This window comes from Kogia breviceps, chromosome 2 (assembly GCF_026419965.1).
Source record: "Kogia breviceps isolate mKogBre1 chromosome 2, mKogBre1 haplotype 1, whole genome shotgun sequence".
Classification (NCBI taxonomy): Eukaryota; Metazoa; Chordata; class Mammalia; order Artiodactyla; family Physeteridae; genus Kogia; species Kogia breviceps.
This window is the reverse complement of record NC_081311.1, coordinates 174,813,348-174,840,179: the sequence shown is the minus strand read 5'-3', so window position 1 is coordinate 174,840,179 and position 26,832 is coordinate 174,813,348. Positions and strand designations below refer to the sequence as shown.

At 36.6% G+C, this 26,832-nt stretch overlaps 1 protein-coding gene across 50 annotated transcripts in view; it reads right to left on the bottom strand.

Moving 5' to 3' along the window:
• Window positions 1-26,832, bottom strand: part of MAP2 (microtubule associated protein 2) — a 283,205-nt gene that overhangs the window by 84,201 nt on the left and 172,172 nt on the right. For 32 of the 50 annotated variants that reach the window (XM_067026736.1, XM_067026746.1, XM_067026723.1 and 29 more), the window contains one exon: window positions 20,175-20,252. The exons of the other annotated variants lie outside the window; for them this stretch is intronic. The gene's annotated coding sequence lies outside the window, so the exon portion shown is untranslated. The remainder of the gene's footprint in view (window positions 1-20,174; window positions 20,253-26,832) is intronic. 50 annotated transcript variants of the gene reach the window in all.

The window sequence follows — 26,832 nt, the reverse complement described above, 5'->3', positions numbered from 1 at the left end:
TTTCAGTCAGTGTCCTGGGAACACGCCAGTTCTTTGTTGTGTCTAATCCTACTTGAGGGAAGCAGAAATGTCTCAGAAGAATGTTTAAAGTTACCCATTTTCTGTGGTAAAAAACCTACTGCACACTGTGAAAACAGTGACTAGTCCTTGGTCAGTTTAACAACATCTTCAAGATGTCTTTAGAATATTTATTTCAGATACTTCTTGGCACTCGTTAACAGTTTAGGACAAAAATACACTTTGCCTAAAATACCTCAAATCCAGTTATAATCTTCTTTATCTGTTAGATCACTTTGGAGATGGATGTGAGGTAATAGGCATGGTGTGAATATGTGATATTCTGAACTAGCAAAGCCCTCAAAGGAGTAACTGAAGGATTTAATATCTAGATAGTTGAGATGTGTGCCGAAAATGTCATTTAGTCAAGAAGAACTTTTTTCTCTCGGGATTCCCATAAAACCACAAACCTCACTGTTTTTCTTTGGATTACAACATTAGAAAGATCACAAAGCACAGAAAGAGTCACTGATTATAGTTATTACCAGGCAACATTAAATACTCTCAAAAATTGGCAAAAGGAGAAACAATGCAAGCTTGGAAAATCTAAAGGAAAAACACACTGTGTGCTAGATAAGCATGTCTCCATTTTTATAATGCAGTTGGCATTAGCAATTCTAGAATGTTTTCTGTGATGTGCTCTGCCCTGTCATCATGTAATGTGCCAGTTCAATAAAAACACTGGGATTCTAATTTTGTACTGATACATAACCAAGGATGAACAAAAGAATGCAACAAGTTATATAATACAATTAAGCATATGAATATTGATTCCCTTTTCCATGTAGGCTCAATTATGCTTTATACTACTAACTATCCATATCAGTACTACAAAACAGAAACTTTTGTTTTGGTCCCTAACAATATAAGAAATTTATGCAGAATCTGTATCTTTCCTAACAAATGCTGAGGAGTTCCAAGCTTCAATAGCTGTTGACTAACAAATTACAACCCTACATATTTTCTCTTTGTCTCTATACAAAACTGAGGAAAAGTTCTTGACGACATGAGAATTTGAAAATCCAGATATTTGTTTCATGTCTTTTTGTTTCATGTCTTTTCAGGCTGATTGTAAAATACCGATAAGGATGATTCATTCTTCACCACACACCATGACTAATAAACAATTCACATCAAGAGAGTTGTTGAGTGCATCATTATTTCTAATGATAATGGACACAGAGTATACAACGAGCCAATGCTATGTTATTGATAGAATTAGACAGGGTAATACAAATAAAGCAAGCATAATTCCAGGCAAGTTGGAAGTGCTCAATAAATGTTACCTATTATTTGTTATTAATTTGTGGCTTTTATTTGAACATTTTTAGCAATAGGATTCAATGTATGGTTTGCCACATATTGAAAAACTGAGGCCAGAGAGAGTAAATTATTTGACAAAGTTAGACACTTCCAGGGAGATCTGGAATGAGAAGCCAAATCTACTAATATATCCATTCCATTGCTTGCTCTTTCGCCAAGGTGTTGGTGGAATGGGGTAGGAACTAGGAGAATCCAGTCCAGATAAGGACACTAACTTCATACACCCATTCCACTGATAACAGTCTATCACATTAAACTGGGTAAGGAGCTTTATGTGACCATGGCATACAACCTGTACTTCACAGTTGTATATTATTTCTGGCCCTTTTTCATATTATATAAGAGAACTAATAAATACAGTATACATATCAGAAATAAATAATATTTAAATGCTCTAAAGCTTTAGCCTCTACTGATGATAGTTCACTAAGGACCTGGAGATATAGTGTAATAAGTAATAGATTTCTAACAAGAAAATTAGGGTTGAATACTGGTTCTCCCATTTACTAGGTGTACAAGGTATACAAACTTAGACATGAACAAAACCTGAGTGTCAGTTTCATAAACAAGGGAACTACTGAATGGATAAATTTTGACCTTTTGACTTTTCTTTTGCCATATAAAGAGAAATTCAATCATAATAATTTTAATACAATTTTCTTTAAGCATAAATAAAAAGGATAAAAAGGATAGGAGGGAAATTGTCATTTGGATTTTGACAATTAATCATTTTGCCTTAAACTTTTTCCAGTTTGAAATCTGATTCCAGATTTGTCAGACTTTGTCCAGTGTCACATAATAAAGCACTGTAAAAATAAATCTCCTTTGGGTACAAACCTAAGGCCTATTCTATAGAATTATAGGTTTTCCAAAAAAAAAAGTATGTCCTAAGTATTTACTGGCACCGCCATCAAATGAACATCCTTTAGTTCCAGACACCTGAGAACCACCTTATAGGGAACTGGTTGGGTGTTAAAGGGGTTACGATGTAAAAACAGCAATCAGTGCTTGAGGACAAGATGCTTCAGAGATTTCTTTACAGGAGATGGGAGCAGGGTCATGAGCCAGGTAAACTTGGAGCCTGTGTTATATATCACAAAATAAGATGCTAGAATCAAAGACAAACAAAAAAAAACCAAAACGTGAAAAGTTGGAGAAGAAAATAGGAGTTATGAAAAGAAAAAAAAAAGGATGGAGAGTTGGCAGTGAAGGATTTATTTAAAAACGAAATACTTTATGGTTTTCCATGAATAGGATCTGCTTTTAGCTATTTAAGACAAGAAAGGATGAAGTCCTGGGAAGTTATAAACAAGATGCCACTTGTACTCTTTTCTGCCACTTTATCTGATCTGCTCAGTCCCTTATCTTTTGATGAACAATTCCTCTTTCAAAAACACAAGCCATGCGACTGAAGCTCTGCCTCTGAACATGTTCAGATTAAAATCTTGTTCTAAATATAGTAAGTGTATATGGACTTCTAGGATAATCAGTTGCCGCATTTGTTTTCTGCACTTCTTTGAACTTAATGCACTCCTTGTCAGTGGATGTGTTCAAGCATAAGTTGAACGCCCATCCTGTCATGAACGTTATAGTATCAAGGGGATGTTGGCCTATATGACTTCTAAAATGCCTTGCAACTGAGGTTACAAATCTTAATTCATTAAGCAATTAATTGTTTGAGAAATGTCTCCCAAACATTAATGGAAAAGCTCTATGTATCATAGGGAATGCACTGGGGATACAAGAAAAAATATATAGCACTTATGCTGGAGGAGTTCACAGACAAACCAACAACAAAAAGTCATGTGGTCCATGCTGTGACGCAGATAAGGACAGGAAATTGTGAAGGCACACAGGCAGTTCTTACCACACTGGGAAGTCAATACTTTCCGGAGGAGGTAACATCGAGTTGAGTTTAAAGGACAAGTAGGAGTTAGCCAAAGAAAGGAGGGGAAGCTTTCTAGGAAGAAAGAGTCTGGGTGACCACATCCTATGCTATTTTTGACTTGGGCTAGGCAACACCTTCCAGGAAGATACCATAATGAGCACTATTTTGGCATCCTTAACTCCAGTTTTCACTCTATGTTAGATGTTCCTCCCTATTCTGTCTTCCTCAAGAAGCTGTGAGCTCTTGGAGGGGGAGGATTTCATATCTGCATCACCTGCACCTAGTACAGTGTGTCACACAGAGTAAGTTCAACAACATATGTTTACTACACAAATGAATGAGGAACATGTGTAGAGCACAGGATTGTTCACTGTGGTCCAGAAGTGAAGTGGGACATGGGGAAAGGAGGCTGACAGGCAGGCAAGGGTGGAATCATAAAGGGGTATAGTAAGCCATACTTAAGACTCTCCTGAAGGCCAGAGGGCACCCGCAAAAGATGTGACATAATCAGGTTTATTTTTTAGAATGATTGATCCAGCAATGGTATTAAAAGTGAATTGGAAGGATGCATGATTAAAGATGGAAGCAACTCTTAAAGAAAGCTACTTTAGAAAAGGAGCACATAGACCTGGACTTGGTGATGAGATCAGGATTGAAATGAGAGGCTAGGTTCCATGTTCGAAAACTTAATTAAAATAAAACCTGTCTTCTTTTACCAGACTGCTTATAAATTAAAGTTTCTCTATTCTACCTATCCATCTATCTACCTATCTATCATCTACCTATTTACAAACCTTATTACCGATCTGTTTGTTGTGAGAAGTATCATGTTTTATACTATTTTGACAGGCATTTACTTTATTATTTTCTTGAGGTCAGTTTGTAACTCAAGTTCAGATTTCTTAAGTTGAGTCACATACCATGTTCTGAAGAGTGCTCTTTCATTAAACTACATAGTGTTAGGGAATATTTTGCTTGATTTTTTGATGAACACTGTAAGATGGAATTCTTTTTTTTTTTTTTTGGTTTGTTTTTGTTCAGTGTGAGTCTCATGAGGTTCTTTTAGACACCACTTTTAAAATTTTATTTACTTTGTTGTTATTTGAAATGTGATAGTGGGTTACAGAGACGCATGAGCCCGGTCAGATCTGGATTCATCTGATGAGACACTGAAGCAAGAAAATGGAGAACGCTAAGAAAAAGAGAGCCTGAACAGACTGAAGAACTGGACTTTTCCTTAAGAGGCACTATTTATAAATTGCTTTAACAAAGCACGTATTGAGCCTTCATTTAACTTTCAGATTGTCATCAATTATCAATTTATTTATTGTGTTTTCTAGAATCTTATTCAATAAACACTTATGAAATACCAGCTTCATACCAAGCTTTTAGGCACTAGGAATACAATGACGATTAAATTATGGATTCTGGCCACGAACAGCTCACACTATACTGAAGAGGTCAGATGTGTTTGAAATACTTATGTTACAAGATAACACAGTTAATGCAATGACAGAGGCCATCACAGGTGCTACATGAATATAGGCCTTCTAACTCATATATATTTGGAAAGAAAAATGGATAGATGCAAAATATTTGTATAACATCCATTTTTAAATATACTAAACTACTGCATCCAGGGAGAGTCCAAAACCTAGTTAATTATAATAAATACTAATTTTCTTCTAGGGAAAGGTAAAATATGAGTCATATAAAAGTAAAGTATGAGTCATATAAAGCAGATCAACTTTTTTCTATTTTCTTTCTTTTCGGATTTGGGTCAGGCTGTGTGCCATGTTGTACAGTGTGTCTGCAATTGTGACTCAGGAGAATTCTGAGTTAAGCTGAAAGTAGCCTTGTTCACTCCATCAGCTGAGTTGGGCCAAAAAAAAACAACAACAAACACGTCACAGAATCCTTATCATTTGGAATTCCCTCACAACTCATGTCTGATCCACGTGGGTCAGTCAGTCCTCATATACTGTTTGAGATATTTCTTTGAGCTGACATATCTTTATGTACCCTGGAGTGAATTCTAGAAATCAGTTCAACTTTTATGGCTTGTGGCTTGTATTCTGCTAACCTTCTGGAGTGATATGATGTGACATAAATTTGCTAAATCCTCCAGGCCTGAAATATATGTAATTAGACTATGTTTATGAGATGATTAAAAATTGAGCTGAAAAAAGTATTCAAGTAAAGAAATATTCACAATAATTAATTTTTCTACAAAGACAAATATTCCAATCTTACACGTAGAAGTCAATGTATATATAGGCATTGATGTGGCAAAATTATATGGTGAGGTCACAGATAAAAACATTTTGATATAAAAACAGACCCATCTTAGGCAATTAAAGCAAATAGGACCTGGCCAAGAGCAAATAAAAACATGGTTTGGAATGTAAAAAATGCTAAATTAATTTTTAAATGAAACACATTTCTATGAAAGTCACAAGAATTTTGAGGAAGCACGTTAATTTTTAAAATATATTCTTTGGGCAGTGCTTACTTTTTAAATTAAACCCAATACGTTTTTAACACTTCATTATAACCATTGCATTGTTAAAGGATAGGAACTTTATGCTTTTTTAATGGCAGTAGGAGAAGGGGAGAAAAGGGGACAGATAAGGCTGATGATAAACCTCTGGGCACGTTAGAGGTGTTGCTGGTGATAACATCTCTGAAAAGGAAAGAGAAAAAGGGCTGCTGTGGACTGTGCCTCCTCTGCCTGGGACTGCAGATGACCTGAGGCAAGAGGAACACAGTAGCAGTAAACCTGCTTCATTCAGGTAGGTTGTGTCTGAGCTTTTGGTTGGCACTCTTTGATTTTTAGATTTCTAATCTACACATCCAAGAATTCACCTTAGTGTTCTTATAGAAGCAATAAATAGGCAAATCTGGAGAATCTTTCTGTCTCTGCCACCGTTAATCTCTAAAACATTTTTTGAAATTCTTTTCAATTCCATGCTGAAGAACTTGGGTACCACAAATAAATCTATAGATTAAGAATTGGCTTCTCAGCAAGAAGCAAGCATATGAATTATTTCTACATTGTCTTCTTTTTAAATGCTTAGAACCTATTGTATTAGAACCTATTGTTTCAGTACAATAGGTTTTTTTTTCAAAATGAAGAAAAGTTCACAAAAGTTCTACTTCAGTTTCTCAAAACCCTTAGACATTGATCATTACAATGAGAAAATTTTTTTTATTATTTCTGGAAGCCTATAAAGAAAGTGATGTACTATTATAAAAGAGAAATATCAGACTGTGGCATCAGATTAGAAGACATGGGTAACGGGACTTTCAGAGCATGGCTCATGGGTCTCCATTTGGTCAAACCAAGTACTAATAGACCACTCATATCCACTTGGCAGTTTTCTTGACACTAGATGAGACTATTAAAAAGTGTCAGACAGAAATAGATGGAAAAAGCACTACCCTCACCCACTGAAGTATGGGATCAAAAGAATTTGCTTCTTTTATTTTTTTAAAATCTTTTACTTTAAACTAGGACGTAAACTAAGGCGAGGAAATACTCCAAATTTAGGTTAGAAAGTCAGCATTAAGCTATGTAAAAAATGAGAACTCAGGATGGGATCAAGAAATCCAGTGAAATAAGGTAACTGCATTACTCCAAGAAAATGGCCATAAACAATTGTCATTTAGTTTCACATGAGATCCATATTTCCAGTAGGCATTTTGGTTGAGAATTTCTAAGCAGCAAGATTTAATTTTATCTTTGTTACCTTTTTCTCTCTGTTTTATCTTTAAAAAATTAGAATGAATAGTTTAGATTTTAAAACTAAAACTATATTCCATGTCTGGCATTTAAATTGTAGAGGCCAAGGGAAACAGAAATTTCAGTTAAACATAAATATTTTCTTAGTAAGGTCAGGATAATGCAAATTATGATGCACAGATATATCTCCTTTGAGGAACCACAGACCTCAAATGTAAAGGAAACCAAAATTTCTTAGGAAAAAATAAAAGTCTTTTCAGAAATAATTTGTAAATAAGAGACTGCCTCACTCATTCTTAACTAAAAGAAAAAAAAGTGACACAAGTGCCTTAATTATGAGCAGTAGAAGAGAGACATATCTGGTTAGAAAATGTTCTGGTGAAATTTAACAATATTTATTAAGCACCTATTATGTCACAGGCATGTTTCTAGATGCTCAGGATATGTAAGTACTAGCAAGACTCAGCTTTTGGTCTTAAGCTATTGAGAGAAATCAATATGACATCATACAGTTAAGTGATGATATGATAAGTGTTTTAATAGAGGTATACAGGGATTCTGTGGAAGTTCCTATGAAATCAAAAAGTTTGTGGGAGACTTCATAATGGCAAAATGTGCTTTCAGTCTTGAAGGGCATTCATGGTGGACAAGGGTGTAATTCTAATCACAAAATCAGCAACACTAAGACATGGGGGTAGAAGACAACAGGCAACATGCTAGAAAACATCAAGGATGTTTCAGAATGCCAGAAATAGGAGAGTGGATGTGCTTCAGAGAAGCAAGTGTCCAGATGATGAAGCATATTGTCAGCCTGTGTAGGATAAATTTAAGCATTAACAGTACATCACTGAGAAACTTTAAGCCAATGATGAATGAGAAAATGAGCCATAGGAAGGGTTATAGAAGGTTATGATCAGAAACAGGAAAAGTAGATAGATGGTCAATAATGTGATAATCAATGAGAGTGCATATAAGAATTTGAATTAAAGTAGTCCTGGTGGGATTGGAGATGGGGGAAGGATATAAGATATTTATTTTGAAACACAGGTAGGTCACTCAGTGCCCGACAGGTCATGCAAAATTCCCATCCTCATGAAAGTTACATTTTAATGAGGTAATAGTATAGTTACCAAACACCTAATTAAAATATTAAATTTCATGATTAAATATTTATATTAAATTATTAAATCTTTCATTTCATATATGAAATAGCCAAAATAATCTTGAGAAAGAAGAACAGAGCTGGAGGACTCACACTCCCTGATTTCAGACTATACTACAAAGGTACAGTAGTCAAAATAGTATAATACTGGCACAAAAACAGACACAGATCAGTGGAACAGAATAGAGAAGCCAGAAATAAACCCACACACTTATGGTCAATCAATCCATGACAAAGGACGCAAGAATATACAATGGAGAAAAGATAGTCTCTTCAATAAGTGGTGCTGGGAAAATTGGACAGCTACATGTAAAAAAATGAAATCAGAACATTCTCTAACACCAGATACAAAAGTAAACCCAAAGTGGATTAAAGACCAAAATGTAAGACCAGATACTATAAAACTCCTAGAGGAAAATAGGCAGAACACTCTGACATAAATTGCAGCAATATTGTTTTGGATCCGTCTCCTAAAGTAAATAAAAGCAAAAACAAACAAATGGGATCTAAATTACGTAATATAGTTACTCAGGTCTGTAATGAGAAAATTATATAAAAGTTATGTTACTTCCCTACAGAGCTTCATTGAAGAACTTCCCTGCCCTTGTGCTCCATTCAAATAACACTCTTGTAGTGTATATTTAAATGATCTGTAGATATTTGTCTATATATTATAGTTAAGTGTACATGTATGTTATGTTACATTATCTTAAATTACTCTATTTTTCAATTCCTCTTCCTTTTAAAACAAAGTTTCCTTTAGAATTCTTAGGTTTCAAAAGCAAGACCCGCTCCAGTTGTAAACATATGCCAAAAAGGAATACACAAGCCTGAAACAAAGAGGCTTACACACTGCTTCCCAGTAGCAAGAACTTTCTAGTACCACAGCAGTCTGTCTTGGAAAAAGGTCTTTTTGATTGTTTTGCTCCTTTGCTCTTTATTCAAGATTGATTACTACCGGATCTTTCCTAGGGAGCTGTTCACAATGGTTTTAAATGACTCAAGCTTTGGCACCCCCTCACTAAAGTATTTGCTTTAGTGAATTCTAAATTTCTCTTACAGAGACTACAACTGTCTCGGAATCAAACTGCCTTCTGTAGTAATTACTGAGCACATGGTACAACGGGAGTCCTTGACATTCATTAAAAAAAGTGCAGGGGGTGGGTGAGGAAAAAAAAGAGTAAGAAAAATTAATCACAAGAAATTAGCATGCTTAAGTAAATCGCTATAGTGCTTAGGAAGAAAGATCTGACAGAGACACTCAGAAGGAATCAGCCTCCAGGTTCAGCCAAGTTTGAGTTTTGCTTATCACTTCTCATTCTTCTTACACAGGCTGATGCACTAAACCATTTTTCCTTATATACTTGCAGGAAGGGCCATTTTTATTAGGGTTCCTTCATTTTAAAATGCTCTCTGATGCCACGAGAACTTGATTAAATTGCTACCCATTCTTAAAGGGAAAAGGAGTTTTAATCTTCAAAGAAAAAACAGTGATCATACACTTACTGCAATGAAATATGCTCACAAAAACCCAAGTGTTCCACAGTCACAGGAACCTGAAGCTTTGTTACAGAATTATTAGCAGGTAAGTTGATTTTGCAGAATGTTTACCTGATTGAATGGCTTTTAAACAACACTGTAACACAATATTCTGGCCACATAAAATTATATGCACAGCTACCCTCCATATAAACAGCAATATTTACTACTCACCAAATAAATGGTACTGATAAAACAAATAAAAAATATAATATGGGGCCTATATTATTTGTGAGTTCATCCAAAAATCAAAATTCTTTAAAATTTTTTGCATAAGTACAAACTGTGGGTTTTTTCCTCAATATTTTACCTTTGCTTATTTTTCTTTAAAAGGGCACCTTTTTTCAGTTCAAAATGAGTTTTTATTTTACCATCCCAACTCATGTCTTTTTATAATGCATTTTAGAAACTCATCAGAGTATAAATATTTATTTTGTTCTAGAATGATGCTTTCTACATTTATCAATTAATAATTTGATTCTTTTAGCAAGCAGTTATTGAAGAAAACCAAGAGCAATACCAGGCACTATGCTTTTTGAGCCATTATCCTTTTGGATACAACATTTATTTTTATAAGGAGTGTTTTAAAAAATATCTTATTTGTGTACTACTGCATGAATTAACTTTGATAAACTGAAGTATCTAATATATTTACTATTTTAACATGATACTGAGATTATGATTCATAGTTTTATCTCTATGGTATGAATGGCATCTATTCTTGTCAGGGCTTGAACTATTTGATCCATATGTTCAAATATATTAATTCCATAGACAGATTTTCTTTGGGTATAACAGAGACTGCTAGCAGGTTATCAAAATCTCTGTCTTCTTTTTCCTCAGCACACAGCAGGGTTACATCTCCTAACCTCCCTTGCAGTTAGATGTGGTCACATGACCCAGCTTTAATGGAATGTGAGAAGATATCATATGTTCACTGCTAGGTTTCAGTCATACACATTTCCATGTGCTCCTCCTTGGTCTTTGCCCTTCTACCAGCTGGATAGAGACAATAACAAAGCCACAAATAAAAGGAGTCTGGATACCTAGTTGACTATGAAGAGGGAAGACAGCTTCCCAACCCAAACACTAATCTAGGACTGTTAAATGAGCAAGAAATAAAGTGATAACACACTTCTGAATCTACTTGTTTTAGCAACTAGCCAATCCTAACTAATATACTTGGAGAAAAGTTTGAAGAACTATATAATGAGATTAGGAAAAAAAAAGGATGAGACTAATAGAAGCAACAGGGTTAAATGAAACAAATTTCAGTAACTATGCTCCATTTGTTGCCTACACAGCAAATCCCGACAGCACCAGGACAGTCCATGGGTGTTGGAGTGGGAGAAGGGAGAGAGTCAACTTGAGGCAAGAGCATTTCCTGCTGCTCTTCCTAAATTACCTTCTTCATACCCCTTACTTTTTCTGGTATGGATGGTGCAAAGAGCCCAGCCTTCAGGTTGGTCCTATTCTAATGCCTGCCTTGAGGCCAAGGTGGAGACAGAATTTGCAATCATTTTCAGAGAATCTTAGGACAGTTTGATGTTTGCCAAGGACAAAGTGAAAGCGAAAGCACTGCCTTTCCTGAGATGATAGAAGACTTTACACCTGGTCTATTTCCTGTCTCCACAGTTCTTCTTCATCCTCCCTTATTGTCTTCACTTTATCTTAGAACAGGTGGCCCCTGCTTTTGTTAATATTAATATCTCCACTTGTTCTTTAGCAGATCTTTTCCTGCCTCCTCCAAAGCTTTGTTTCCTTAAATATTCCCTTTGGGAATCACAGTGTCAGCTTCCTCCTTCCTTCTTACTATAAACATACTCTTTTTTTCTTATCCACAACAAACAAACAAACAATCACACACACAAGAGAAATGACTATTAAAAAACAACTGCCATCATAAAACCTATTTTGTAAATCTGCTACCTTGGGCTAGAGCTCATTTGTTTTTCACCTCTTTAACCCCTCATTTATATACCACCTACTCACTCTTTCAAGCATTATTTACTCATTATTTATTGTTGTTATTAGCTATTAACAATTTATTAAATATTAATTTGTTTCACATAGAATAACACATTTCTGGAGGCACAAATATGATGAAGACAAAAACTTTTGACTTTGAGGACTTCACAGAGCCGGGGAGAAAGACAGATGAAAATAATTACACAGCAAGATGATTTTTCTGTAGTCTAGATACACTTAAAGGGCTATGAAAGTGCCTCCTCCCTCAAAAGCTACAATTAATGCTACTTTTCAGGCTGGAGAAGAAAGCTTCATAGAAGGAATGACATTTGAATTGAAAAGGCATAAGCTTTTGTAAGCCAGACAAGAGGAAAAAGAGTATTTAGGCAGGAGTTGCAGAAATAACAAAGGCAATAAGTAATATGAGAAAAACATGGTGTACAAAGAAATAATTAAGTTGAAGAAACGACAGGTAGTCTGTTCTGGTTAGAATGAAGGAAAGGCAACTAAGAGACAGGGATTGGAGATTGTCTAGAAGTGGCTACTTAGAGCCCTAGTTTGGAGGGTCTTTAGTGAGTTTGGACCTTTATATTATAGAAAAGTTTTAAATAGGGAAAAGAAGTGATATGATCTATATGAAAAAGTCACATGATGGAGAGACAGATTATACAAGAGTCAGGAAGAGGGAAGCTCATCAAAGGCCATTGAAAGCTTCAGGTAATGTACCGGAGGCCCATACTGAGGGTTAAGGGTGCCTGGCACTTGCATTATGAAGTACCTCAGTGACCATAAAATAATTTTCCCTCTTCTACTTAAGCAAAAAGTAGACTTATTGACTTTGACTCCTTCCCCAAATTGACTGAGAAAAGGCTACTGCAACAGGTCTACAGAATTTTCTAAAGGCAAACATCCAACAAGATTTGGCTTTTAAGACCTCCCACAGTAAGCCTCCCTTATTAACTGACTTGTAGTCATGGCCAAATAAAAGAACTAAATGCTAAATGCATAATAACTATTACTTATTCTAAGCATTAGAAAAAGTGCTCATCAGCACCCAATTTTTGTCTTTTCCTATCTCCATCTGGCCAAACTGTTAAAAGGCAAGACTTAATAACAGCACCCTCGTGAACAAGAACTAGAGCCTTTTGCAGCAGCAGGTGGTGCCCACCTCTGCCTACAGAATTGCAGCCCAAACAATCTGCTTGGAATTGCAGAGAACTCAGTAGAATGTGCTTATGACTCAGCCTGTTAAGTAGGAGGACTGTTATTGTTATTTTAACTCCTGCCAGAGTATGTGGGCAATTCTCCCTCTTTCTGTCTTGAGTTAACCAAGAGACATCCCTCTTCAAAACCTCACCCCAGAATAGGTTCTTGCTCAGTTAGAGCCAGAACAGTTTGGGGTCTGGGTATGACTGCCAGCTGATAGTGCAGATTAGAAACGTCTTTCATAAAGGGAACATCTGATATCCTAATTTACCAATAGAATTTTATTTTTAGAATGTTTAATCTGCCTTTAAAATTATTCACACAGACTGCCACAGACCAGAGCTGAATGCTGATGAGACAGTAATCAGCACAAGTCAAGGTACTTATTTTCAGAAAGGATGGTGAAAATACCAGAGCTTCTTTCTCTTTCCCTTAACTCTTGGGGTATTGTGGTCCTACTGTTTGTCTTTCTCTTGGCAAATGTTCTCAACAGTGTAAACATTCATCAAGTGCTACTCCTAAGGAATACTGTAAAAATGAAACAAAAAAATCAGCCTATTTTACAGAACATTGTCTTAAAGGATAAACTTCACCCATCGATGTATGATGAAAAGATGTAAATCTATTCTGAAGATAAAGCAAAATCTAAGCAATGTCAGGTTGTGGCAAGTCATTATTATGTAGACAAAAGATGGTGTGGAATAGGAAAATAAATATGTTCTGCTTTCATTTTCTCATTTCCACTCAGCTAATTTTTCTGTGTTTCTGGTGCTATAAATTAAGATTAAAGATTACATATCAGTAGAATAAAATTTTGTCATAATGCTATAAAATCATGTGTCTAAAAGATGCAGGAAAGCTCCTCAGCATTCCAGAAGCAAGGGACTCTATTAAGACAAACTGAAAGAATCCTGAAAAGGGCACCAACCATCACTGGTGTGCGTGAAAGATAGCATGTGTATTCCAAAGTAACCTTTGCACACCTCTCTAGTCCTTCAAAAAGTGAGGGTCCACCAAGATAGAGATGCCATTCTAGACACAGCTCAGAACATCACATAGTCTCTGCCCTCAGTGGGGAAAGAGAGGATGTTGAGATTACATCAGGGAGGTAGAAGATGTCAGCTTATATAGCACCTTCCTGGCCACAGCAGGAGTGTGGGTTTTCTTCTATTAAGGGCAGTCATTGGTGGATTCTGAACAAAAGATTCATATCAATTGATTTATAAAAGATCAGACTATGCGAACAATGCATTATACAAGAGCAATATTGAGCACAGGAGGCTACTGCATTCGCTAAAATGAGAGAGAGTAGATTCCAATGATACAGGTAAAGACAATGAGAAATGATTAGATTCTGGACAGAGATGAGCTTGTTACTGTTATTATCTGAAATGAGGCTTAAGAAGGTTAAATAATATGCCTCTAATAGGTCGTGGAGGCCAGAAATAAAGCAATCGTCAGAGTCGTTTACTATGCTTTAAATGTCTACATGGGACTTTTGTGTCAAAAAGATGCTGATATTATATGAAGTAGTCAGACTTAAATGTTAGAGAGATATATCAACCTTTATACTAAGAACTACACGTATTAGGTTTGAAAAATTCAATTCTAAATTTTACAGAATTAGTAATATTAGCACATGATTATAAAGATTTTGTCATTTACAAAGCATTTTCACTCCTATTATCCCATTCAATGTTAGCATAGCAAAATAGAGATATCTAATAGTCACATTTATGATATCACTGAAGTGTCAACTACAAATTGGCACTTGCCATTGGCATTTGTTATCTACCTCTACAAGGATTAGATCAGGTACTGCAGCTGCTGATTTTCAACACCCCCGAAAGGAGTTCAGGGTGGACAGCAGAAATGAGGCACTCTGTGCTCCGGGGACAGGGGTGGCGTAAACAGGCAGAACAGGTCTTCAGATAGTTAGATATTCTCAGGAGCCGATTTTATGAGCCCAATTCTTATACCTCCTCAGATCTAGAAAAGCAGTAAAATCCTTCGCTGTGACTTCTGCTTCCCGTGACTAGCAGTAACCTGCACGAGACTAGCAGAAACCTTCTGTAGAAAAATATGTGCTTGATTGCATGTATTCCCCCTTCACCAAAATCACATATATACTGACCTTCCCCCCTGCCTCCTTGGAGCGGTTTCTCAGAGCTATCTGAAATGCTGTCTCCAGGGCTGCAGTCCTCATCTTGCCCCAAATAAAACTTAACTTGCAACTCTCAAGTTGTGCATTTTTTAAGTTGACAGAAGGAATCTTTGCCATTCTCAATAGTTTGTTTTCTTTTATTAACATCTTTATTGGAGTATAATTGCTTTACAATGGTGTGTTAGTTTCTGCTGTATAACAAAGTGGATCAGCTATATGTATACATATATCCCCATATCTCCTCCCTCTTGCATCTCCCTCCCACCCTCTCTATCCCACCTTTCTAGCTGGACACAAAGAACCAAGCTGATCTCCCTGTGCTATGCGGCTGCTTCCCACTAGCTATCTATTTTACATTTTGTAGTGTATAAATAAGTCCATGCCACTCTCTCACTTCGTCCCAGCTTACCCTTCCCCCTCCCCGTGTACTCAAGTCCATTCTCTATGTCTGCATCTTTATTCCCGTTCTGACGCTAGGTTCTTCAGAAGCATTTTTTTTTTAGATTCCATATATATGTGTTAGCATATGGTATTTGTTTTTCTCTTTCTGACTTACTTCACTCTGTTTGACAGTCTCTAGGTCCATCCACCTTGCTACAAATAACTCAGTTTCATTTCTTTTTAGGGCTGAGTAATATTCCATTCTGTATACGTTCCACATCTTCTTTATCCATTCATCTGTCGATGGACACTTAGGTTGCTTCCATGTCCTGACTATTGTAAATAGAGCTGCAATGAACATTGTGGTATATGACTCTTTTTGAATTATGGTTTTCTCAGGGTATATGCCCAGTAGTTGGACTGCTGGGTCATATGGTAGTTCTAATTTTAGTTTTTTAAGGAACCTCCATACTGTTCTCCATAGTGGCTGTATCAATTTACACTCCAACAGTGCAAGAGGTTTCCCTTTTCTCCACCCTCTGCAGCATTTATTGTTTGTAGATTTTTTGATGATGGCCATTCTGACTGGTATAAGGTGATACCTCATTATAGTTCTGATTTGCATTTCTCTAATAATTAGTGATGTTGAGCATCCTTTCATGTGTTTGTTGGCAATCTGTATATCTTCTTTGGAGAAATGTCTATTTAGGTCTTCTGCCCATTTTTGGATTGGGTTGTTTGTTTTTTTGATATTGAGCTGCATGAGCTGCTTTTAAATTTTGAAGATTAATCCTTTGTTAGTTGCTTCATTTGCAAATATTTTTTCCCATTCTGAGGGTTGTCTTTTGGTCTTGTTTATGGTATCCTTTGCTGTGCAAAAGCTTTTAAGTTTCATTAGGTCCCATTTGTTTATTCTTGTTTTTATTTCCATTTCTCTAGGAGGTGGGTCAAAAAGGATCTTGCTGTGGTTTAAATCATAGAGTGTTCTGCCTATGATTTCCTGTAAGAGTTTTATAGGGTCTGGCCTTACATTTAGGTCTTTCATCCATTTTGAGTTTACTTTTGTGTATGGTGTTAGGGAGTGTTCTAATTTCATTCTTTTAAATGTAGCTGTCCAGTTTTCCCAGCACCACTTATTGAAGATGCTATCTTTTCTCTATTGTATAGTCTTGCCTCCTTCATCAAAGATAAGGTGTGTGTGGGTTTATCTCTGGGCTTTCTATCCTGTTCCATTGATCTATATTTCTGTTTTTGTGCCAGTACCATACTGTCTTGGTTACTGTAGCTTTGTAGTATAGTCTGAAGTCAGGGAGCCTGATTCCTCCAGCTCCGTTTTTCTTTCTCAAGATTGCTTGGGCTATTCAGGGTCTTTTGTGTTTCCACACAAATTGTGAAATTTTTTGTTCTAGTTCTGTGAAAAATGCCAGTGGTAGTTTGATAGGGATTGCACTGAACCTGTAGATTGCTTTGGGTATTAAGAGTCATTTTCACAATGTTGATTCTTCCAATCCAAGAACATGGCATATCTCTCCATCACTTTGTATCATCTTTAATTTCTTTCATCAGTGTCTTATAGTTTTCTGAATACAGGTCTTTTTTCTTCTTAGGTAGGTTTATTCCTAAGTATTTTATTCTTTTTGTTGCAGTGGTAGATGGGAGTGCTTCTTTAATTTTTCTTTCAGATTTTTCATCATTAGTATATAGGCATGCAAGAGATTTCTGTGCATTAATTTTGTATTCTGCTACTTTACCAAACTCATTGATTAGCTCTAGTAGTTTTCTGGTAGCATCTTTAGGATTCTCTATGTATAGTATCATGTCATCTGCAAACAGTGACAGTTTTACTTCTTCTTTTCCGATTTGGATTCCTTTTATTTCTTTTTCTTCTCTGATTGCTGTGGCTAATAATGTTGAATAATAGTGGTGAGAGTGGGCAACCTTGTCTTGTTCCTGATCTTAGTGGAAATGGTTTCAGTTTTTCACCATTGAGAATGATGTTGAATAGCTTGTTTTCTCTCTTTGGGTAGACATTGTGCCTTCCTTACTTTTCTAACACCAGTCCCCTCAACTCTCATAAATGAATCCTAATAATATTGGTAGAATAAATGAATACAATTTAGGTATCAAACAGGTTAAGTTTTCCCCATTCTTTTTCTGGTAGGAGTATAGTTTTGAAGTCTGAGAGAGATGAATTTGAATCTGGGCTCTGAAATCACTATATGATATTAGTAAGTTACCCAACGTATGTTGGCCTGGATTTGCCATCTGCAAAATTGCATTGTACTTTTTTGATTTGATGCAAGGCTTGCATCAAATCTTACATGTACTCATATTTGCTCAGCAAGGGTTAGTTAATCTCTTCTTTCTCTCCCAACTCCGTCAGAGTAGTAATTTACTCCCTTCAGAAAATAAAATGGTTATGAAATATTCTATGTCTATAAATATTATTATATATTGATATTTCTTTTACCTTAAATAAATTGTAAAATTAAATATAGTGATAGAGAAAATCAGAAAAAAATCCTGTTTAAAAAGTTTATCTCATGATTTTTTTTTTTTTTTTTTTTTTTTTTGCGGTATGTGGGCCTCTCACCGTTGCGGCCTTTACCGTTGCGGAGCACAGGCTCCGGAAGCGCAGGCTCAGTGGCCATGGCTCATGGGCCTAGCTGCTTCGTGGCATGTCGGATCTGCCTGGACCGGGGCAGGAACCCGTGTCCCCTGCATCAGCAGGAGGACTCTCAACCACTGTGCCACCAGGGAAGCCCTCTCTCATGATTTTTGAAGGGCATATGAACAGCTACCATGGGCCAAACAAGAGTGTTTTTCTTTTATGTATCTTTCAAATTTGAAGGGTAGTATTTACATTGTGTTTGGGAATAGTCAGCATTTCACCTATGGGGAAATAAAACAAATTTCAATATTGTGTTATGGCAAAAGCAGTAAAAAATATGAGTACCATTAGTTAGCAAGATCCTTACAGCCAAAAAAACAAAACAACAACAAAAAATCTTTTCTAATGGGAAAAAATGAAACAAACAGAATTGGCATATCACATATTAAGATATTTGGATCTCTTATATAGAAATCTGGGAGATGCTCTGAAAGCCATACTTAAACCAGTTTAGCATTAAACCTTCAAAATGCTGAAAGTTATTTAGAAATAATAGTTAATAATACTGAGCACCAGATGATTGAAACATTACAATGAGTCAAATTTACCAGAGTGAGTCAACCAGATCTTTATGTATCAATATGGATGAATCTCTAATGTTGGGTGAAGGCAAGGTGCAAAAGAATATCTGCAGTATGATGCCATTTATACAAACTTGCAAAATGTAAATGATTATATGGGATATTGTTTCATACATATGTCATTAAATTTAGGACATCATTAAACATAGGAAGGTTATATCATCTTCAGGATTATGACACATTTTAGGAAGAAGGGAAAGGTTTATTTCTTTAGAAAAGATTTCAACAAAGCTGAATGTTAGCATTTTTTTTCAAATTCATGTGGCTGATACTCAGGTATTTCTTATAATATTTCCCATATTTCACTTTGGAAACTTTGTAAGCTTTCTTGATTAAAAATAAAGTAATAAAGAAATAATGGGGCTTCCCTGGTGGCGCAGTGGTTGAGCGTCTGCCTGCCGATGCGGGGGACGCGGGTTCGTGTCCCGGTCCGGGAGGATCCCACATGCCGCAGAGCGGCTGGGCCCGTGAGCCATGGCCGCTGAGCCTGCGCGTCCGGAGCCTGTGCTCCGCAACGGGAGAGGCCGCGACAGGGAGAGGCCCGCGTACCGCAAAAAAAAAAAAAAAGAAATAATGAAAAGAGAGAAGTGCATACTGCTACAGCGGATTTAAGACTGGATATTCAGTACTTCCAGTAACAATAGATTACATGAAAATGCAGCCTTCATTTCCTAGAATAAGAAATCATTCATGTGTACTCTTTCTGTAATATTATTCTGCTTTTATCAGAGGAATTTTGAGTTCAAAGACGTAACATGAAGGAAAATATTCTTTCTGCTTGTAAACTGAGCTAAAGTGTACACACTCCTTTATTTACTCATGCAACAACTGTAAAGTAACAAGTACAAACCTAAAATAAATGTTTCCCTGCCATCTCTTTGGGTAAGTGCATTGTCTTTTTTTCTTCCTTAATCAGAGAGAACCAACTCAACACAAACAAGAATCTGATGACTAGGCATTTCTACCACAACTAGCCTCACAATAATCGCTGGGCTGACGTTCTTTCCAGTGCCTTGATCCCAGATCCCAGGATACAACCTTGGGTGAACTTCTATACCTACCTACCTCCTCTCTCTCTGCCTCATGCCCCTAATCTATAAAAGGAGCACCCTTATATCTACTCACAGGGTTGTTATACAGAATAAATGGTTTAGTTTATGTGAAGTTAAGTCATGTAGGACCACAAATGGCACATAGTAAGTGTTGAGAAGACACTATTGGTATTGTTAACCATAGCAGGAGAGACAGGCTTAGTTCGATCCTCATTTCAGAGAAAGATTTTTTCATTCATTTACTACGAAATCATTCAAAATATTATGAAATGCTATTTTAATAATCCAAAATCTATTAGCTGTAGAATGCATGTATATTTTTCCCTTATCAAAATGGATTGATACTTATTTAATAAATATTTTTTTAAAAATGTGGTTAACAAAGGTTTAGTTTCCACAATTGTGGGTAAACTTTTATTGTAGAGAGGATAGGGTCTTACCTATTCAAAGAAGTGGTAAAATGGTAAAGTTTGTTATATTGTGTTCTCAAAGGGTTGATAATATGTTCTGGTTTCTTTCTGTAAAAAAAAGAAGTTAGGAAATTAATAATTTAATCTCTGATCCATGTATATCAATTATATCATGTAGGTTAATACTAAATTCAACTCATGGCTTTATTCTTATATTGGGTAACTGAGACTATGAGATGAATTTCATGATGGTTCCTTATAGTCATGCACTGAGCATTTACAAACAGCTAGGTCCTTTTCTGAGTGTTTCGAATAGACAAGTGAAAATGCTAACTGTTGCAGACTTTTTCTTGCTTTTTAGCTTCACTCCAGTGAAGCTTTTATAAAGAAAAAATAATATTTTAAATTGCTTAAATTGTTTTCAGCTAATAAATAGGAGGCAATTGTATTCTCTCCCAAGAGAATATATTTGTCCTGGTAAATTGTTACATCCAGTAAGCTTTAAAGGACTGGGCCTCTAGCCCAGTCTGCACTGATTCTCTACAGCACAGGATGGAAGGGAATTTTTTAACAACTAATTACATTTTCTGTCTAGAGTACTAAACTTATTTTGACACTCAGAATCCTAAAAGTCATTCTGGATTAGTAGTTCTGCTTAGAAATTCCACTAGAACAATACAAAGTATTTCTTACTGAAATAAACACAATTACTAGAAGGCACTAGCTTTGTTCTGTACCTTATAGGCCATTCAGGTGGACTCGCCCTCAATACATGAGTGTCCTTAAATGCAAGGGGCAGAGCTGAGGCTCATTTTTAAGTCCCGCTCTTTTACAACAGATGTCTAAATCTACGCAGCACTATGTGTCTCCTCCAAGGCCTGTGCGATTTTCGCATCTGGTAAAACAGACCCCATCATGTTCTCAAGGAAGATGTTACTCTACTATTAAGGAGCCCTAAGAGTTAAACTGAGAGCTGTTAATTCTTCTTCAAGACCCAGAAGGAAAGGTAAACTTGGAAAGACATAAAGCAGGTGCCTCAGTTCTTCTCTGTGATCCTTCAAAGAAAAATGTGTATATGGATATGAGCAGACAAAGTTTCTATTCAAAAGTGACAAACACTGACTGGGCCAGGACCTGTATTAAGTGCTTTTACATGTATTACATCACTTAATCTGTGAGCATTCACATACAATGTACAGTAGCAAACAAATTTATTAACGCATATTAAAGATAGAAAGGCTTAACATTTAAAAAAATTTTTTAAATTATGCAGGCAAGAAGAAACACAGTAGAATTTTCCATTCCCTCAAATAACTTGATAGATATTTTAGGACAAAAAAAAATTGACTACCCAGACCTCTGTACACAGCTATTTTTTCCTTTAGTCCAGTTCAGTGGTTCTCAAATTTGGAAAATATTTAACATATTACAGAGTATTATGCACAATAACAAGACTCTATAATATAGAGCTCTATGCACAATAACAAGACTAAAGAACTTTTTTTTTTTTGCAAATGCTCAATAACTTCTATTGAATGGTTAATGATTTCAATAATTGGAAACAACATCAATAAATTAGTTAAATAAATGACAATACATTTGAAGACTAGAATATTTTGCAGCTTTTAAACAGTATCAACTAGCGTTATGAGTACTGGTATGAAAAGATAACCAAAATATAAAACAAATGTTTAAACAGAATGTAAAGTGAAAACAGCAAGTTGGAGAATGCTATACATATAGTAAGACTAAAGAACTTTTAAGGGTAGGGTAGTTTTGACCAAAAGCAAATTAAACTTCACAGGTTGATTTTAGAACAAAAAGAAAATGGTAAATCAGCTCTGGACCTTGTTCAGAAAGAAAGAGTTTTTGGGTAATTAATCAACGAATACTGAATAAAATATCATCCTTTATTTCTTCTTTAAGTTCCTTCTTTTCCTTAAATTCTTTAATATGCATAGTTTTTTCACTTCATCGTCATGATTTTCAAATTAATGTGCACACACATATATGTGTGCAAGTACAAAATTATATATGTGTGCATGTATATTTTACTCTAGTAAAAATAAGAAAAATAGGAATTCTCTAAGAACAGGGGTCAGCTAACTATGGCCCATGGACCCAGTCCATCCTGATGCTGCCTGTTTTTCCAAATATAGTGTTCTGGGCACACAGCCACGTCCATTCATTTCCTTGTTGTGTATGGCTGCATTCATGCTCCACTGCCAGTGGAGTAGTTGTGACAGAGACCATGTGGTCCTTTATATATTTATGTATCACCCCAAATCTTTACTACCTGGTCCTTTACAGAAAATGTTTGTTTACACCTGCTATCAAGGAACATGTTCATCATTTGAGTAACACTAAAAACAATATTGAAAAATAATCCCCTGTCTTTTAAAAGTTTTTCCAAAAATTAACTCAATAGTTATATATGAATGAGAGAAACTCCAGCCTTAAACACTTAAAAACCAATTTCATTCCAACAGAATTGGAGAATTATTGGCCAAAGGATGAGATGATTATTTGAAAGTTCACTGAGCTCAGTACTTATCAGTCATAAAAATAATGCCCCGGGGCTTCCCTGGTGGCGCAGTGGTTGAGAATCCGCCTGCCGATGCAGGGGACACGGGTTCGTGCCCTGGTCCGGGAAGATCCCCACATGCCGCAGAGCGGCTGGGCCCGTGAGCCATGGCCGCTGAGCCTGAGTGTCCGGAGCCTGTGCTCCACAACGCGAGAGGCCACAGCAGTGAGAGGCCCGCGTACCGCAAAAAAAAAAAAAAAAAAAAAAAAAAATAATGCCCCATTTACCCATCATCCAGACTTTTGTGTGGGTTTTTTGTTTGTTATGAAATTAAAATGACTATCTTTTTTCTAGGCTTCATTTTATGAGAAAAAGATAAATGCCATCTGGGAATTATTATTATTATTATTTTTTTTTTAGTTAATTTTTTATTTGTTTTATTTTGGGCTATTTTGGGTCTTCGTTGCTGTGCACAGGCTTTCTCTGATTTTGTCGAGCAGGGGCTACTCTTCGTTGCAGTGTGCGGGCTTCTCATTGTGGTGGCTTCTCCTGTTGCGGAGCATGGGCTCTAGGCACGCGGGCTTCAGTAGTTGTGGCACACGGGCTCAGTAGTTGTGGCTCACGGGCTCTGGAGCACAGGCTCAGTAGTTGTGGCACACAGACTTAGTTGTTCCGCAGCATGTGAGATCTTCGCGGACCAGGGCTTGAACCCGTGTCCCCTGCATTGGCAGGCGGATTCTTGACCACTGCACCACCAGGGAAGTCCCTGGGAATTATTTTTAAAAAGCAACTTATGGCCTATTCCATAAGGCACATAAAATCGAATAGTCATTTTAAATTAACACAGTGCAGTTAGAGGTGATCATTTTTGTTCCATACTAAAAGGCTTAAATTAACACAGTTTTTGTTAAGAATATTATTTGGCACAGTTTTAGTATTTGATATATTATATAGACAGGCTGCAACACCCCTAAAATAATATTAGCAAACACTTACACAGCACTTATTATGTGTCAGACAATGTTCCAAGCACTTCATATACATTAATTCACTTATTCCTCACAATCACCCTCTAAGGAGGCAACTTATTATCCCCATTTTACAGATGAGAAAACTGAGGTCAAGAGACGTTAAATGCCCTTCCCAGCATGACACAGCTAGAAAGTAGTCAAGTCTTTCAGCCTTTATAGACCCTGAGAGTTGGTTTTAGATCTTCAACTCTGGTTAATGACAAGTTCAGACATAAAGGTTTTGTGGCTTCTCTGAGAAGTGGTATTTCACCAATGGAAAATTGCAGTTTACTGGAAATACTTATTAGCAGATCTATTATTCAGTATATTCAGCTTCTTGAACAAATTGAAATTTACTCAGCTGCTCCATTATTTCTATCAGGTTTGCTTATGCCACTTTCCAGAACTTCTTAGAGCTGGGTCTGAAAATTGTCGACAATCATGACTGACACCTGACAAGATCAACTGGTTGACAGTGATATTTAAGGGCTGCCTACCCATGATAGAGAACAGGATGTGCACTGGCATCACAAAGTAAGATGTGTGAATCACATTTAAGGAGGAACCCAAGACAAACACTTGCTCAGCTATAAACAAAATCAGCTTTTATCAGCTGGTTACTCAGATAAATAGGACGTGCAGTCAATGCACTTTGGCTGCATATAGTACATGTTTGTCTGTGGTATATTTACATGCAAGTTATGTGACACCTATAGGGTTGACGTTAGAGTGATAAATTCATGCAGACTTGCAGAATCTCATGAAGAAAATATTGCCAAGGCGTGGTTTTCCCAACTGATATAAGAACCCAAGTTTCATTAAGCAACAAAGTAATGATGAAACCTTTCCTGGATTGCCAGACCAGGATATACTTTTCATTAACCTGTGAAATACATTCTAGAATTAAGTATCATTTGGTTATTTTTCACATTTTGACAGTCTTTGTTAGGTAACTTAAACGCTGAGATGCTTGAAGTTGCTGGAATTCTGAATAGCATTTCTGCCGGCTAAGCTTAACCTCATTGGCTAGCATTAGCCTACTCGGTTAGCTCTCAAATAAACAATATTAACATCGTTCTCCACCTCTATCAATCTGCTTTATGAGGTTTTGTACAGTTCACGTAATTCAGTGCACTTGTCCAGGATAACAAGCTTTCAACTAAATTGCCAATACAGCTGGGAAAATATCCACAATCCAAGCAGTCTTTAAACAGGAGAGCAGCTACCAACATAAACCATTTAGTCGAACATACTACTAAACCATTTCTATTCCCTAAAGGTTCAGAAGCAGTTCATTAGCACTGGTTATTTGTGAGTAGCTGAAAGTCATGGTGAACCAAACTCACTGATAGTTGGACAGATCAGAGAAAAGATCTCCCTTTCTTAGTGCTTTTGCCAAAGTTTTTTTTAGGAGAACATTATGTTTCTTGCAAAGGAAACATGCTTAAAAATATACACTGGAAAGAACTAAGGACAGTTATTAACACAAGTCCTATTCAGAAAATATGGTCTCCAGTTGACCAGAGAATCTAGGTAAGACAGACAATAAGAATTTCCCCTTTTAATCTCCAAACCTGCTACTCCAGGCTATTGCCAAGGACTAGCTGACTGCATGAAGGTGACAATAGAAATTATCTAGTCTTGTCCAGAGAATCTCAACATAATTCAAGGCAGTAAAAATACGCTACAAATAGGTGAAGGGTAAAGGACTGGATTAGTCAGAAAAGTCAGTCAAGTTTCTGAGTCTTCACAAAATAAAGGTTCATATACTGTTCATACAAATCCTGATGTGAGTAGGGTAACTCATGGCCTCAAGATGGCTGCAGCAGGAGAGGAAGCCATCTGGAGGGCCGTGCATTGGTTCCTCTGTGCTTTAACATGGAAGTGACATACCTCACTGCCTCTCACAGCCTCCTGGACTGAACCAACGACACAGCTCTGCCTCAGTGCAAGGCACTGAGAAACAGGGAAGACACATGGAGGTTTGCTGAGCAGTACGAGTCTCCATTGCACGAGGGAAAAAGGCATGATGAGATGCCCAGGGGCTGTTTTAGGGCCCTGTTCAGATTACTTCCTTGTTGAGAAGTGTTGAAGAAATAATGCTCAGTGATATCAGCTAAAAACTTGTTTTGCTAAATTAACACATGCTGACTCTGTGTGTGTGTGTGTGTGTGTATAAATAAATATTTTATTTTCTTAACATGAATTGGCACTGCAATATAGAGAAGCTTGGGGAGCAAGAGGGCACCTGTGTCAGTGTTTTCACTTGCTGATGTATTGCACTGATGTGTTCTGCTCAGAATCAGATACAGCTGAAGGACTAACACTTCTTTGCTTGACAGAAAGCCATCTGTTCATTTGTTTCTAGTTTTTATACAAACACTAACCATTTAAAAAATGGTAGAATAAGTTAATGCAGATGCTCAGGTTCATGAGGTGTAAGGGAAGGGACTGGGTGGGGAGGGGCACAAAGGAAACAAGGCTGCCACAAAACTTATGGCGCCAGATGTCACATAATGATTTTACTCTAATGTTCAAAACTTTTCTGTCAAAGTGATAAAAACTAAGTTTCTTGGCCTGGCCTCAAGGGCTTCCATACTGTGACTATACTCTACTTTTTCTAGTTTATCCCCAACTTTCTACCATCACAAGCGCTCACAGCTTCTTAGACTAGTTATTTTGTAGACCTATTAATTGCCCTTTTCATTGTAGCTTCATATTTTTCTTCTTCCCTTCTGCAAAGTCCTCTTCTTTCTCTTTTCCGTGTCTTCTTGCCTCCCGGCATCCCTCTCTTCTCTCCCTTCCTTACGCCCTCTAGGTTTGGCAACACCTTGTGGAACTGAAGCCCTCTTCTCTAAGATCTCTCCCTGCTCACCTCCAAGAATGCCCACTGCTGCCTGGTTCTTGTTTTTACCACTTATTTGGCAGTCATATGAACTACTTTGTGTTGTTACTTAAGCTTATGGAAATGGAAACAAGTTCACATCCCCACCCTTTTTTTCTGCTTTATTTCAATTCTACAAGTCATTGGTTTCTATCAAATATATGAATTCTTTTTTTCATAGTATTTTGAGTTCAAAGCAAATACAAATGAAGGGCAAAAAATATTAAGCCATATAAGAATACACAATGCACTTCAAGTAAGTCTGCCATA